Source organism: Mastomys coucha, unplaced genomic scaffold (assembly GCF_008632895.1).
Source record: "Mastomys coucha isolate ucsf_1 unplaced genomic scaffold, UCSF_Mcou_1 pScaffold9, whole genome shotgun sequence".
NCBI lineage: Eukaryota > Metazoa > Chordata > Mammalia > Rodentia > Muridae > Mastomys > Mastomys coucha.
In genome coordinates, this window is record NW_022196915.1 from 2,135,141 (window position 1) to 2,148,949 (window position 13,809).

The 13,809-nt window shown below is 38.9% G+C and overlaps 1 long non-coding RNA gene across 1 annotated transcript; it reads left to right on the forward strand.

The window, feature by feature from the left end:
* Window positions 1-5,647: 5,647 nt before the first annotated feature.
* LOC116084906 lies at window positions 5,648-13,251 on the forward strand. The gene is made up of 3 exons (XR_004116316.1): window positions 5,648-5,760; window positions 10,501-10,553; window positions 13,091-13,251. It is a non-coding gene; the product is annotated as an uncharacterized LOC116084906 (long non-coding RNA).
* The last annotated feature ends 558 nt before the right edge of the window (window positions 13,252-13,809 follow it).

Genomic DNA, 13,809 nt, shown 5'->3' on the forward strand with positions numbered 1-13,809 from the left:
AAGAAAGAATCTCAGGGGCAGACACACCATAGAAAACATTGACATAACAGTCAAAGAAAATGCAAAAAGCTCCTAACCCAAAACATCCAGGAAATCCAGGACACAATGAGAAGACAAAACCTAAGGGTAATAGGTATAGAAGAGAGTGAAGATTTCCAATGTAATGGGCCAGTAAATATCTTCAACAAAATTATAGAAGAAAACTTCCCTAATCTGAAGAAAGAGATGCCCATGAGTACAAGAAGCCTACAGAACTCCAAATAGACTGGATGAGAAAAGAAATTCCCGCCATCACATAATAATAAGAGCACCAAATGCACTAAACAAAGAAAGAATTGTAAAAGCAGTAAGGTAAAAAGGTCAAGTAACAAATAAAGACAGTCCGATCAGAATTACACCAGACTTCTCACTAGACTATGAAAACTAGAAGGTCCTGGGCAGATGTCATACAGACCCTACAAGAACACAAATGCCAGCCCAGGCTACTATACCCAACAAAACTCTCAATTACCATAGATGGAGAAAACAAGATATTCCATGACAAAACAAAATTTACACAATATCTTTCCCCAAATCCAACCCTACAAAGGATAATAGATGGAAAACATCAAGATAAGGAGCAAAACTACACCCTAGAAGAAGCAAGAAGAAAATCTTTCAACAAATCCACACAAACCTAATTCCACCTCTTACAACAAAAACAACAGAAAATGACAATTACTTTTTCTTAATATCTTAATACGAAAATTAATATTACCAACATATCCTAATCAATTGAAATCCAAAAATATGAGGAATTGGAAATTTGTTGATTGTCATCCAATGGTCTCTAATTTGGTAATTGGAGAAGTAGGTCCAATATTGTACAATCTATATGGACTTTCAGCTTGTTTCTTCGTGACAGTGTCTGGCTGTGTACAACATGAGGGTCTTGAAATATTGCTTCTCCTATCTTAGCCTCTCTATTAGTAGTATTGTTTATTTCATATTTTTACACTATACTATGGCTTTCAGAACATCTTATATATTTCAAAAGTATTTATATGCCCAAAATAAACACATACAATTAGCTAGGGAGGTTGCTTGTAAGAGAACAACAAAGTGAGACTGAATGCTTTGTTTGACATTTATAACTCTTGTACCAAGTTCAAAGAAGACTTTATAAGTTACTCTTTCTCTGAGATGAATGCTTTTCCAAATTATCACAGTTAATGAACCAAATTCTTACCCTCACCTAATGTCTGTGCCACCCTCCAAGCTGAACAATTGTTCATTGAAACAGTTGGTAAATGACTTCATGGATAGACCATCTTAATACCTACACCGTTTCTTAAATGACTGTAACCTGTTCTCTGTGGGCTGACAATAAAGACACTCACTCAAGTCAAATAGCTTTGACCATAGCAGAAAGTCTGTATCCAAATGTCGTGCCTACAATTCATTTCTTGGTGCAGCAGAACTATCAACTCTCAGCTTAGCTATGATGGAGATAAAATCCTTTGGTGATGTGAGGATCATTGAGGTACAGCCTTATTACAATGAAATCCAATGTCTAAAATTGTTCTTATTTTGGGCTTATACCAAACAACTTTTATAATACTTATTTTTATTGTTATATTATTTTATCAATTTTAAGGAATATGACAAAAAAGATATTGTAGGTATTGAAAGAGGTCTCTGGGAGGAGTTGGGGTACAAAAGGAAAACAAGAATGTGATTTAATTCTATTTATTTAAAGTATGTTTTTAAATGTTAACAAATTCAGATAAATTGAAATCATGTAACTTTTCTCATCATAATGCAATAAAAGGTAAAAAAGAAAAAAAAATGCCAGGTGGTGTTGGTACACTCCTTTGTTCCCATCACTTGGGAGGCAGAGGCAGGTGGATTTCTGAGTTCAAGGCCAGCCTGGTCTATAGAGTGAGTTCCAGGACAACCAAGGCTATACAGAAAAACCTTGTCTCAAACAACAACAACAACAACAACAACAACAACAACAAACTTGTTAATAAAAACCTCTCAACCAATTTCCAAAGAAGTTGCTTAGTGTCTTATTTAGCTTTACAGAGCTGCAGGAAATATCTGCATTACTAAGGGTTTTGTAGGTCAGGCTAATGAGTTTGTATGGTGGGAACATTTTAAGGGTATACAGTTCTTATCTTCCATAAAGGATGAAATCTAACAAATGTTAATATGAAGAAGTGGAGTCCTTCCTTTGATGTCTAGAAATCTAGAGAGAGGCAATTCTGAACAGACAAGAACTCATAATGGTAAGCAAGCGTGTTTTTCTTAAAACAAAATCCAGAATTTTCAATTTACCAATGAGGACTTTGGAGGTAGATGCTATGGTGAAAGCCTGCTAGCACAGAGAGACAGAGAAAGCACCAACTGGCCTTCCTACTCCACCAGTGTCCCAGAAGGAAAAAGCATTCTCTTCCATGCTATCTTAAATACCCTGGATCTCTGTCCCTCCTTGCTACTTGCTTCTCGACTCCCTGTCAACTGGTTGCTTGCTCTATCTCTTGACTTATCAGTGACTTTATTGAGCTCTTGTTTGCAGAGAACTCTTGGGTTAAAGGTGTGTGCTAGGGCTGAGCCACACCACACAACTATGTGTTTACAGTAGCTTTTGGGTAAAAGGTGTGTGCTAGTGTTGAGCCATACTATAACAAGGTCTTTCTAGGTCACAGTCCTAGGATTTACATTGTGATGACATATCCTGCAACACAAAGACCCACGTTCCGGCTGTGGGTAGAGCTTAGCATAGAGCAATCACCTAGTGCATACAAGGCCCTGAGTCCAATGCTTAGTGCTACAAGGAAATAGAAAAAAGGAAGAGGTGGAAGTTGTGCATGGAGGATGGAAGAGGGAGGGAAATAGCTGCCTAAGCTAGGTGTGATTCTGCCCCTCATAACCCCTGCGCTTGTCCTGCAGGAAGATAATTTTAAGGCCACCCTGAGTTTTACAGTGAGATCCAAGCATCCAAGCAAGCCAAACAAGGAAAGCAAGAACTTATCTGTAACAGGACAAGCAAGCAACTCAGCTTTCCCCCACCCTGTTCCTCATCCACCATTCATAGTAACCTCGTAAATGTGAGATGCTTATGATGGAGTGAATGGATGAAGAAAATATGGGCCAAAATTCTATTCAACTAAAAGAAAGGGAAGAAAAGCAGATGCAATGGGAAGGGAGGAAGGAAAGAAAGAATAGAAGAAATAAATCCTTTTACCTGTGATATAAATGGCACATGGCTCAAAACAAGAAAGGAAATAAGGCAGCCTGAGGAGGATGGATGAATCCTAAGAGATCTTGTAAGAATTGACACCTCATAAAAATACCAAGGAGCAAGGAATGTCCATTAAGCCTAAAGACAGAGTTTCAGAAGGGTTTACCGAGCAAACATCAGTCCCCAGGAGATGCCCTAGTTGTGGGGTGTAATGCCCAGTTTCAGGAAAAGTCCCCAGTAAGGGGTGGATCTCTCCCCACCCCTCCTACATGCAATCAGTATCTCCTCCTCACCTGGGGCACAGAGGTCAATGAAAACAGAGAACAATGAGCTCCACCAATGAGAGATAACCAACTCATGCTGTAAACCTATGTACTAGGAAGGTATAAAAAGTGTGTGCTTTTGTTCCTTGGGGTCGCCTTTGCCTGAATGCTAGATGACCCCAGTATACTGGATCAATAAAATCATCTTGCTGATTGTATCGATCTCCTTCCCTGTGTCTTCACAAGTGGGGCACCCACACCGAATTTAGCAATCTCACTTGTGCATGGAATTTAAAAAAGTCAACTCACAGACACAGGCTGCAGGGCAGTGATGAGAGTAGCTATAACTACAGCTTAGAATCTTAGCTTCTGGGGCTAGTGAAGAGAGCAAACTCATACACCATTAATCTGTATGGAAGACCTGAGGGTAGCATGGTAATTGTAATTAGTAATGGTGTTTATGAACTCAGGATGTACCAATGGAACAAAGCTTGATTAATCTCAAAACACACACACACACACACACACACACACACACACACACACACACACACACACACGGAAGCACACAAGTAACTCTGTGGATCCATATGTAAAAGAATAACTGAGTAAAAAGGGCATTTCCTAAGGTGATTGTGGTAACCATTTCACAGTATGTATATATAAAGGCATCAAGTCGCATGCCTTAAATACATACAACATATACAACTTTATGCGTTAATTATATTCCAATAACACTTTTTTAAAGATTTATTTATTTTACGTGTAAGAGTACACTGTCATTCTCTTCAGACACAGCAGAAAAGGGCATCTGATCCCAGTACAGATGTTTCTGAGATACCATGTGATTGCTGAGAATTGACCCAGGGCCTATGGAAGAGCAGGCAATGTACTTTACCACTGAACCATCTCTCCAGGCTCCAATAAAGCATTTTTAAAATATATACTTGCAGTTTCTTTGGTAATCAAGCTACATTCCAGGCTGGAGAGAGAGAATACAAAAGGTTGAAATGACAAGAGATTTCTCTGGAAGGCATCACACTTTGCATTGTGTTTGTTTTATTTAAATATGAGTTTGTATAGCTTCCCTGGGGTGTGACATATATTATTAAATGCACATGCCTACACAAGTTGACGGAATTGTATAACTGCTGCAAACATGTAACTTTAGAGCATTTTTATCCTATCAAATGTCTCTGATGTTCATTCACACTCCTCAAGTCTCATCTCTAGCCCTGGGCAACAATTCTCTGCTTGTTTCCACTAAGCATTTTCTGGATCTTACATGTAAAAGAAATGACATGTGATCTTGGTGAATTTGGCATTCCATTAACACTGTTTCTGAGCTCTACCCATGTGGTAGCATTTATTACTACTCTGTATTTTTGAGATATCATATTAGGTGGCTCAGACTGGTCTCAACCTCTATGTAGCTGTGGCTCTCGAACTCCTAACCTTCCTGCTTCCTCTGCCCAAGTTCTAGGCTTGCCATGTATGCCACCCCTGGCTTATGTCATTCTTTTTTACTGTTGAACAATATTATATTTTGTTTGTTCATTCACTAGTTCTGGGTTGTCCAATGTGGGCTATGATGAATAATATTGTTGTGGATGGTCAGAGACCAGTCTTGATATAGATTTTTCATTCATTTCTTTTAAGTGGAGCCTAATTCTAGAGCAAGTTAGTCATAGGGTAGATTTATGAGAGGTTGACTGATTTTTTTTTTTAGGAAGCTAGAAAATGTTTTTCAAAACAGATGCATTTTATACTCTATACAGAACAGATGAGCTTCTCTCTCTCTCTCTCTCTTTTTTTTTTCCTTGAGACAGGGTTTCTCTGTGTAGCCCTGGCTGTCCTGGAACTCACTCTGTAGACCACTCTGGCCTCAAACTCAGAAATCTGCCTGCCTCTGCCTCCCAAGTGCTGGTATTAAAGATGTGCGCCACCACTACCTGGCTAGGTTTTTTGTTTGTTTGTTTTTTGTTTGTTTATTTATTTGTTTGGGTTTTTTTTGTTTTTTTGTTTTGTTTTGTTTTTTGTTTTTTTGTTTTGTTTTGTTTTGGTTTGGTTTGGTTTGCTTTGCTTTGCTTTGGTTGATGAGCTTCTTATTTCTGCATCCTTGTCAATACTTGTCATTGCTTGCCTCTAGGAGTGGCTGTTCCAGTGAGCATGCTGTCCCCACTTGTGCATTAGTATGAGCTCAGTTGCTAAGAACACATCTGTGTCACATTAAGAGAGAAAAGCACTTCCCTTGGAGTCATTTAACTGAGAGTGAGTCTTAATGTTAATTCTCCCATTGTCCTAGAGTTTTTCTTCTGTCCTCTCTCTGTCTGTTGCATGAGTCTCGCTGTGAACCTACATCAGTATCTGTGTGTCTGTCCATGAGTCATATCTTTGCCTGACAAAGGACTTCACTGTCTTTATTGAACAGCCCAGAAATCATCACATGGGAGAAAAATGAGAAAATTTGAGAAATCTTTAACAGAATTTTACAAGGGATTAAGTCACTGGCTTCCACAGAACTGAAACATCATTATTTATCAACCCGTGTCCATAAATGTTGCTTTCAATGGTAGATTTTAAAAAGTTGCTTTCAATTTCTGTATTTGCAGCTTTTAGCAAATACCTGGCTGGGTGTGGGAGGAGGGGAATGGAGAAATATATAACCACAGCTATGCATTATCCTAGGTTGTGAAAGTTGATTAAATGGGGAAATCCAAGGCAAGTAAGGTTGGCTGTTACATTGTTCCCTTAAAGGAATGTTAAACAGTTTGAGTACACACTAGGGGACCAGTCATAAGTGGTCCTTTGGTGTATTATTAACTCTGGCTCTGAGGTCCAGCAAAAATTGCTGTCTCTTAGCACATAAAAGATATTTTTATAAGATTGCATTTTCCAAATCTACTATATGGCTATAATTTACATTTTCCTAATAATATTGAATTTTATTTGTTTGTTGAGACACGGTCTCAATACATAGCCTCAGCTAGCCTCACTATGTAGCCCAGGATAACCTGGAACTATGTGCAGCAGTTACCACAATTGACAAGAAAAAGTCTTTCTCTTGGAATAAGTTGATGAAGGATAAGTTCAAATTTAAGTCCTCTACTCCTCTCTCTGCATCTTCATCTGTCTATAGGCTGTAGAATGTGACATATACTGTCTGCCTCATATGTGTGTATGATGTTGTCTGTCCTTAACAAAAGACTTAGCTCTTTATGTATTTAACAGCATTGAAAACATGGTCAGAAAAAGAATTAGAAAAAAAACCTTTTTTTTCAAGACTCTTTAACAGAGTCTTACAAGGGAGGAAGTTACTTTACTGAGTCCAAATTACCCAGAATAGCACTCAAAACTTAACTCAGATGTCTACATGTTGCTTCTAACAACTATGAGATATTTATTGCTTAAAGTTACTTTCAACCTGTTGGATGCTTTCAACAAATATCACAACATATAAACACATATACCTGCATAAGCCCATACAATCGAGTGCACGAGTGCATGCGCGCGCGCGCGCGCACACACACACACACACACACACACACACACTCACTCACTCACTCACACTTATACTTCCATGCCAAGAACATGGATGAGTACATATTTTAAAATTAAATCTAAACATTAGTTTGGGCTGTAAATGCTGATTACATGGGGATCTTAAAGCACATTTGACTGACTAGGCGTTTTCTTAAAGGTGTGCAATACAAGCTGAGTACACAATGGGGAAACAGACTTAGTACATGGTCTTAAATGGTCTCAAGGCATATTACTGACATGGTGGGAAGATCTAACAAAAGTTCAGTTTCTCAAAGTCAGAGTTACTTGAATAAAAAGGGATTTGTACAACTATGTAGCCCAGGCTAACCCAGAATACACCCTTGTCCTTAACCTCTCAAGTGCAGGGGACACAGGTGTGTGTCAACAGGCCCGCCTCAAGCATCTTTCTACATGCCTGCTGGTTATTAGAACATATTCCTTGTTGATGTTTCTGTTCCTATTTTCTGTCTTCTTCTTTTTTAATAAGGTTGTTTGTCTTATTATTGAGTTATAAAAGATTTTTATTATTATGTATAAGAGGTGTCTATCAGATATGTAATTCAGAATGTTTTTTTGAGTTATTTATCAAACCTGTGGCTTGTCTTTTTATTGTTTTAAATGATGTCTTTTGAAGCATAGAATCATTAAATTTTTCTGAAGGCTAATTTATTTCTCTTTCTAATGTAGTTTATCTTTTTATTTAAATTCTCTCTAGTGATTTTTATTCATGTGTCATGGACACAAACCATAGAACACCTAATACTTCAACAAAATCAGGATCTTCTATACATTAAGAGCATCATTAAGGAAAAGGCTACCTGGGAGTAGGTTTTTAAGCATGATGATCAGATTTAGAGATAATGTCTTGCTGTCATCATAGTAACACATCATGTAATAGCTGCAAGGCCTCTGACACAGACACTGCCTATGTGTTTAGAGACAACAAAGGTCTGGCCAGCTGGCTAAAGCACCACTGGCTCTCACAGGCCCAGTTACCTGGTCACGACTTGCTTAATGGCTCTATCCATGCATTTCTCATCTCCCAATAGTCTTGCCTTATCTTGGATTATCATAATATCTGAGTTAGAGCATGTTAAGCCACTAAACCTCTGGAAGTGCTAGGCATAGTGGTATTTCATATGTCTCTTGTTCTTCTTCATCCAAACCAAATTACAAAGACAGCACAACCAGAGGAGAGAACAGAGCCTCTACACTGACGAAGTATGGAATTTTTTTTTCTCCAGTAGTAGAAGAGAATGAGAATCTTCCATGGTAATGTAGGAATGTGGGAATCCTTCTCTATAACAGTGGATGAATATCATTGACCCTCCTGTTTAGTGGTGAGAATTTTAAGGCACCATAAGAAATCCATGTATGCTTGGAGCCTCTCATTTGGGCCCCAAGAGGGCTTGCAGATTAACATGCTCACTGCCCTTTACATGGTAACAAGGTAAGGCAAGGCAGGCAAGATAAAGATAAAGAATTGAAACATGAAAGCAATTCAAGTGTTCAAAATGTGTTCTGGCCTAGCAAGACTTCTACCACTGCAACTGAGGGAGAAGGTGGCACTTAACCAAGGTGTGGCCATGAGTATAGAGAAAGGGCTCTGATTCTAGGTAACTCAGGAGACTTGGAACCCTCAGGGCTCATAAATCAGAGTGGGAAAACAGAGGGGAAGTGAGCCTCCAGGCACAGACAATAGCTGTTTCACTGTTATCAAAGACACATACAAGCCTAATACAGCACTCACTTAAATCTTTCTTATTGTCTCAACTGACCCATTTCTATTTTATATATTTATATACATTTATTTTGCACTGGTTTTGTTTTTCTTTTTATTTGTTCCTTACCTTAAGACAGGATATTTCTGTGTAGCCCTAGCTGTCCTGGGATTTGCTCTGAAATGTAGGCTGGTCTGAAACTTTAATAGATATGCCTGCCTCAGGCACCCAAGTGCTGGGACTAAAAGCATGAGCCACTACACCCAGTTTTATTTTGCACTGATCTTAAGGACTGCAACATGATAGAATAACTGTGACACACATCTGTCACCAAGATCTAGTTTAACGAAGCATTCGATTCTAATAACATGTTGTGGGAGAGGTGAGAAGAGAAACATTTTCCTAGAGCCATACGGATATAGCTTTTGGGTGATTAGCTTTGAAAATTGTCCAAAATAAATTAGCAATTAATAAAGCAAGAAAGCCAGATGCTGTGCTTAATGGTGAATCACAGAACAGTGTTAAAATAGTAACACAGAAGAGCCCAGAGGGACTGATTGGATATTGGGACATGATATACAGTATGCTTTGAACTGTTATAGTATGTTATGATAAAATATGGTCTGGTATCATATTTTATGATAATATGATGTGACATGCTATATGAATTATACAATATATGGCATAATGGGATATAATATGATATATGATATAGGGTGATATTTATCATATGGTATGATAAGATATATATATATATATATACATATACACACATATATATATATATATACATATATATATATGTATATATATTGCATGATATGATATATGACATGCCATAGCATGGTATGGTAAGGTAGGATATGATATATGATATAGCATGACATGTAACACATGGCATGATGTGATCTCCCATAGAATGGCATGACATGATATAGTATGAAAGGATGTGTGATATTGTATGGGATGATATATGATACAACATGATATGAAATAACATATGGTAGGATATCATGTATCACGGTAGATAAGATATAACAAGTAGCATTATATGATGTGATATTACATTTTAATGTGTGATGAGGTGAGTTGACATGACATGGCATATATTGTATGTTATGGTATGATTATATTATGTGTTACTTATGATATATAAAATGACATGGTGTGATATATTATGTGCTATGGTATGGTGTACAGCTTGGTATGGTATGGTATGGTATGGTATGGTATGGTATGGTATGGTATGATATGGTAAATGGTAGGGGATCACTGCAGACAGCATGGCCAGCTGAGTGTCTATCTAAATGAGGAAGGAGAAGGTTCATCTCAGTAGCCAGTGTTGGTTCACAGTTCAAGAGTCTGACCTGTAGAGTTTATTTCACACATATTTAAGCACAGAACAAGTTGTGGAAAGTTTCCTGTAATAATTAACTCAATCCCAAGTGTACCACAAAGCTGAAGACATGACTACAACAAAATTCTCTGTCAAGTACAAGTGTTATCTCTCATAAAGACAGGCTCTATAGCTTACTCAAGGAAGCAGGCTCAGGGTAAACATTGCTCAGAAGGATAGCACTATAGAGTAACTGGGGGAGCCAGTGTGGCCTAGCCATAGAGATAGCACAAAGGTCATAGCAGGCTATCTCTCAGCCAGCTCTGCATACAGACTTCTGGGAAGAAGACAGGTTATGCATCTCTATACTGAAAGAGACAGCTGCATATTTATCTTTCCTGGTTTCCCTAGTGCATCTCTGTGAGCACAAGGACCTACATGACTTCTACATGTAATACAGTGAGGTAAGCTATGATAAGATATATGATTATAGTATGTGTGGTGTAGTATGGAGTTGTGTGGTGTGTTGTGGTACAGTGTTAGATGATATGGTATAGTATGGCATAGTGTGGTGTGGTGTGGCATAGTATTGTTTGGTATTGTGTGATATGAGATGATATGGTAAGGTATGGTATAGTATGGTAGGATATGGTAGGGTATTGTGTGGTGTCATACGGTATGGTATGATGTGGTCTGGTATGGTATTGTATGATGTGGTATGGTGTGGTGTGGTATGGTGTGCTATGGTATGGTATGGTTTGGTGGTATAGTATGGTATGGTGTGGTATGGTACAGTATGATATGGTATTGTGTGTTGTTGTATGGTATGGTATGATATGGTAACATTGAATGGTATGGTATTATGTGGTACTGTGTGGTATGGTATGGTACAGTAGGGTAGGGTTTGGTATGACATGTTATCAGTCCTTACAACAGGGTCCGTAGGAGACACTACTGTGTGCTTATTCATTTTCTCTAAGTTATCCTTTAAAAGCCTTAATGATGTAATTGAAAGCACAGACAGGGAGCTCCATGAGTTCTCTGAGGACACACAGGTAACTAGAAGGATGATGTTCTTCCCAGAATGGCAGGGATCTACACTGAAAACTCACGGGGTGGCAGGCATTTGTGCTTGCCATAGTCATTTTATTCATGCCTCTTAATTACATACAACACAGACGTTACTAGTATCAGCTAAATGACAAGCCAACATAAATTATTCTTATACCTAGTTACTTTGGGGACACATGTCAAGGTCAGAGGACCACTTGTGGGAGTCTGTTTCTGCCTCCATACGGTAGATAAGGATTTGAGGGATCAACCACAGGCCCTCGGGTTCAGCAGCAGGGAACCTTCTCACTAGCCTCCTAGTTAGTATTTTCTATGCCTTAAATTATAAGTTTAATAGCTTTATTTTTCAGTTGTGCGCATCTTATATTCAATGAAAGAAAGCATGAATATAGTGGACATGTCTAGCCTTAACTAGGACGTAGGCTATGAAATGAATAGGGAGGGCCTACAGACAAACAGACTCTATACTGGACATGGAGGTATTTGGAAGCTGATTGTGAAAATAAAAATTTGTAACTGACTTGGCCTGCACACGACAGGTATCGGCAACGGCACCCTTGATAAGCCACATGTGCTTACGTCATGGCCAGGGAGTCATGTCGCAGCTAAACACTCAGGCTATGAGCCTATCACACCATATTCCTTTTCTGCATCCTCATTAGGGAAATGAGAGATTCGGGACAGAGGGATGCATAAAAACTGAACTCACAACCTGACCATCATAGCAGAAGAGAAGCACCAGTGACCTGCTGCAGGCTGCATTTAGGATTAGAGAACATGAGAGCTGGCCATGAGATGTATTGCAAGAGAGAATGATATACATGTGTACACTGGAAAAAGGGCAGAAGGGCTGGAGGAGATAAAAGAGTCTGGAGAAGCAGGATAGGGTCAGGCAGGCAGGGCCTGGGAGCTGTGCCGAAGCTCGCACTGAAGACCTGTCAGAATCCATTCCTCACTTAAGCTAAATATCCATTCTGGCTGCACTACTGAGAGATATCGAAAAGGCAAGACTGAAAATAGCCACCAGAAAACCATTAAAGAAATCCAAATGAAAGAGCTTAGCTTAGTAGCTGGGGGCAGAGAGAACTAGACAAGGACATTGAGAAGACAGAATTAGCAAGCTTGGCTAAGCAATGGAATGCCGAGGGAATGACCTGATAACTTTTGGAAATAATAAGACATAGACATATCATTCTGTCTCACTTACTACTACTATAGACTCCTGTCTCATTCTCTTCCATAACATAGACCCCACATCAATCTACCTGCCAGCTCACCTGTAGGACTCTGAGTCAGCCATCATTAGATTGAACATCAAAATCTGTGACCCCCATCTCATCCCTGCAGTTGTTTATTAACCATATTATCTCCAATTGCCTTGATTTGATCTAGATTCTTCTGATAAATCTGAAGAAATGGCTCCCATCCCATCCATTCCATACTCTGCCCTTGGCACTTAGTACTCTGTACGTTTATAGTCTCTGCTGAGTGAGAAAAATTATGATTCAAGGCCTCTCATACTGGCTTTACTGGAAGCATATTAAGATGGTTTTAATGGATTAATTCCAGGTGTGGACCCTCATGGAAAACAACGGAATCAAAAAGAGGCAGAGGGACAAGTCACATTGTAGTGCAAGTCCAGTAACAGCAGAAATACTCCTCCAGGTGGCTCTAATGTCAACCTACACTTTACTTAATCTGGCTATCCCCACTATATATAGGTAACTGTACACAAGAGAACAGCAGTTCATGGTCTATCACTGAACCATCTCTACACCAGCAGTTCTTAGCCTTCCTAATGCTGTGACCTTTAATAGTGGCCTCATATGTGATGACCCCCAACCATATAATTATTTTTGCTGCTATATCATAACTGTAATTTTACTACTGTTATATAAATTGTGATGTAATTTCTGGTTGATGGTTTTAGGTATCCCCTTATGAAAAAGCTTTTTCATGCCCAAAGGGATTGAGAACCACTGCTCTAGACCAAACAAGTGTGATATTTCTATGGGGAAGAGGTTAGTTATGTATTTCTGACAAATATCTTTGTGTGAGGGCTGATAAGTACATGGGAAGTGACCTTATGGAAAGTATGGGGTGTAAGGATATGGAAAATGAGCATATGGGAAGTGTGCATCTGGAGAGTAAGGATGTCTGAACTGAGCATCTGGGAAGTAAGTATATGGGACATGATTATATAGGAAGTAAACATGTGGGAAGTAATTATATGGGACATGAGTATATAGGAAGTGAGCATCTGGGAAGTAAAAATATGGGAAGTGAGCATCTGGGAAGTAAGAATATGGGAAGTGAGCATCTGGGAAGTAAGAATATGGGAAGTGAACATCTGGGAAGTAAGTATATGGGACATGAGTATATAGGAAGTGAGCATCTGGGAAGTGAGTATATAGGAAGTGAGCATCTGAGAAGTGAGAATATGGGAAGTGAGCATCTGGGAAGTGAGTATATAGGAAGTGAGCATCTGAGATGTGAGTATATAGGAAGTGAGCATCTGAGAAGTGAGAATATAGGAAGTGAGCATCTGAGAAGTGAGAATATGGGAAGTGAGCATCTGAAGAATAAAAACATGGGAAGTGAGCATATGGAAAATGAGTTTATGGAGAGTAAGGATATGGCAAGTGAGCA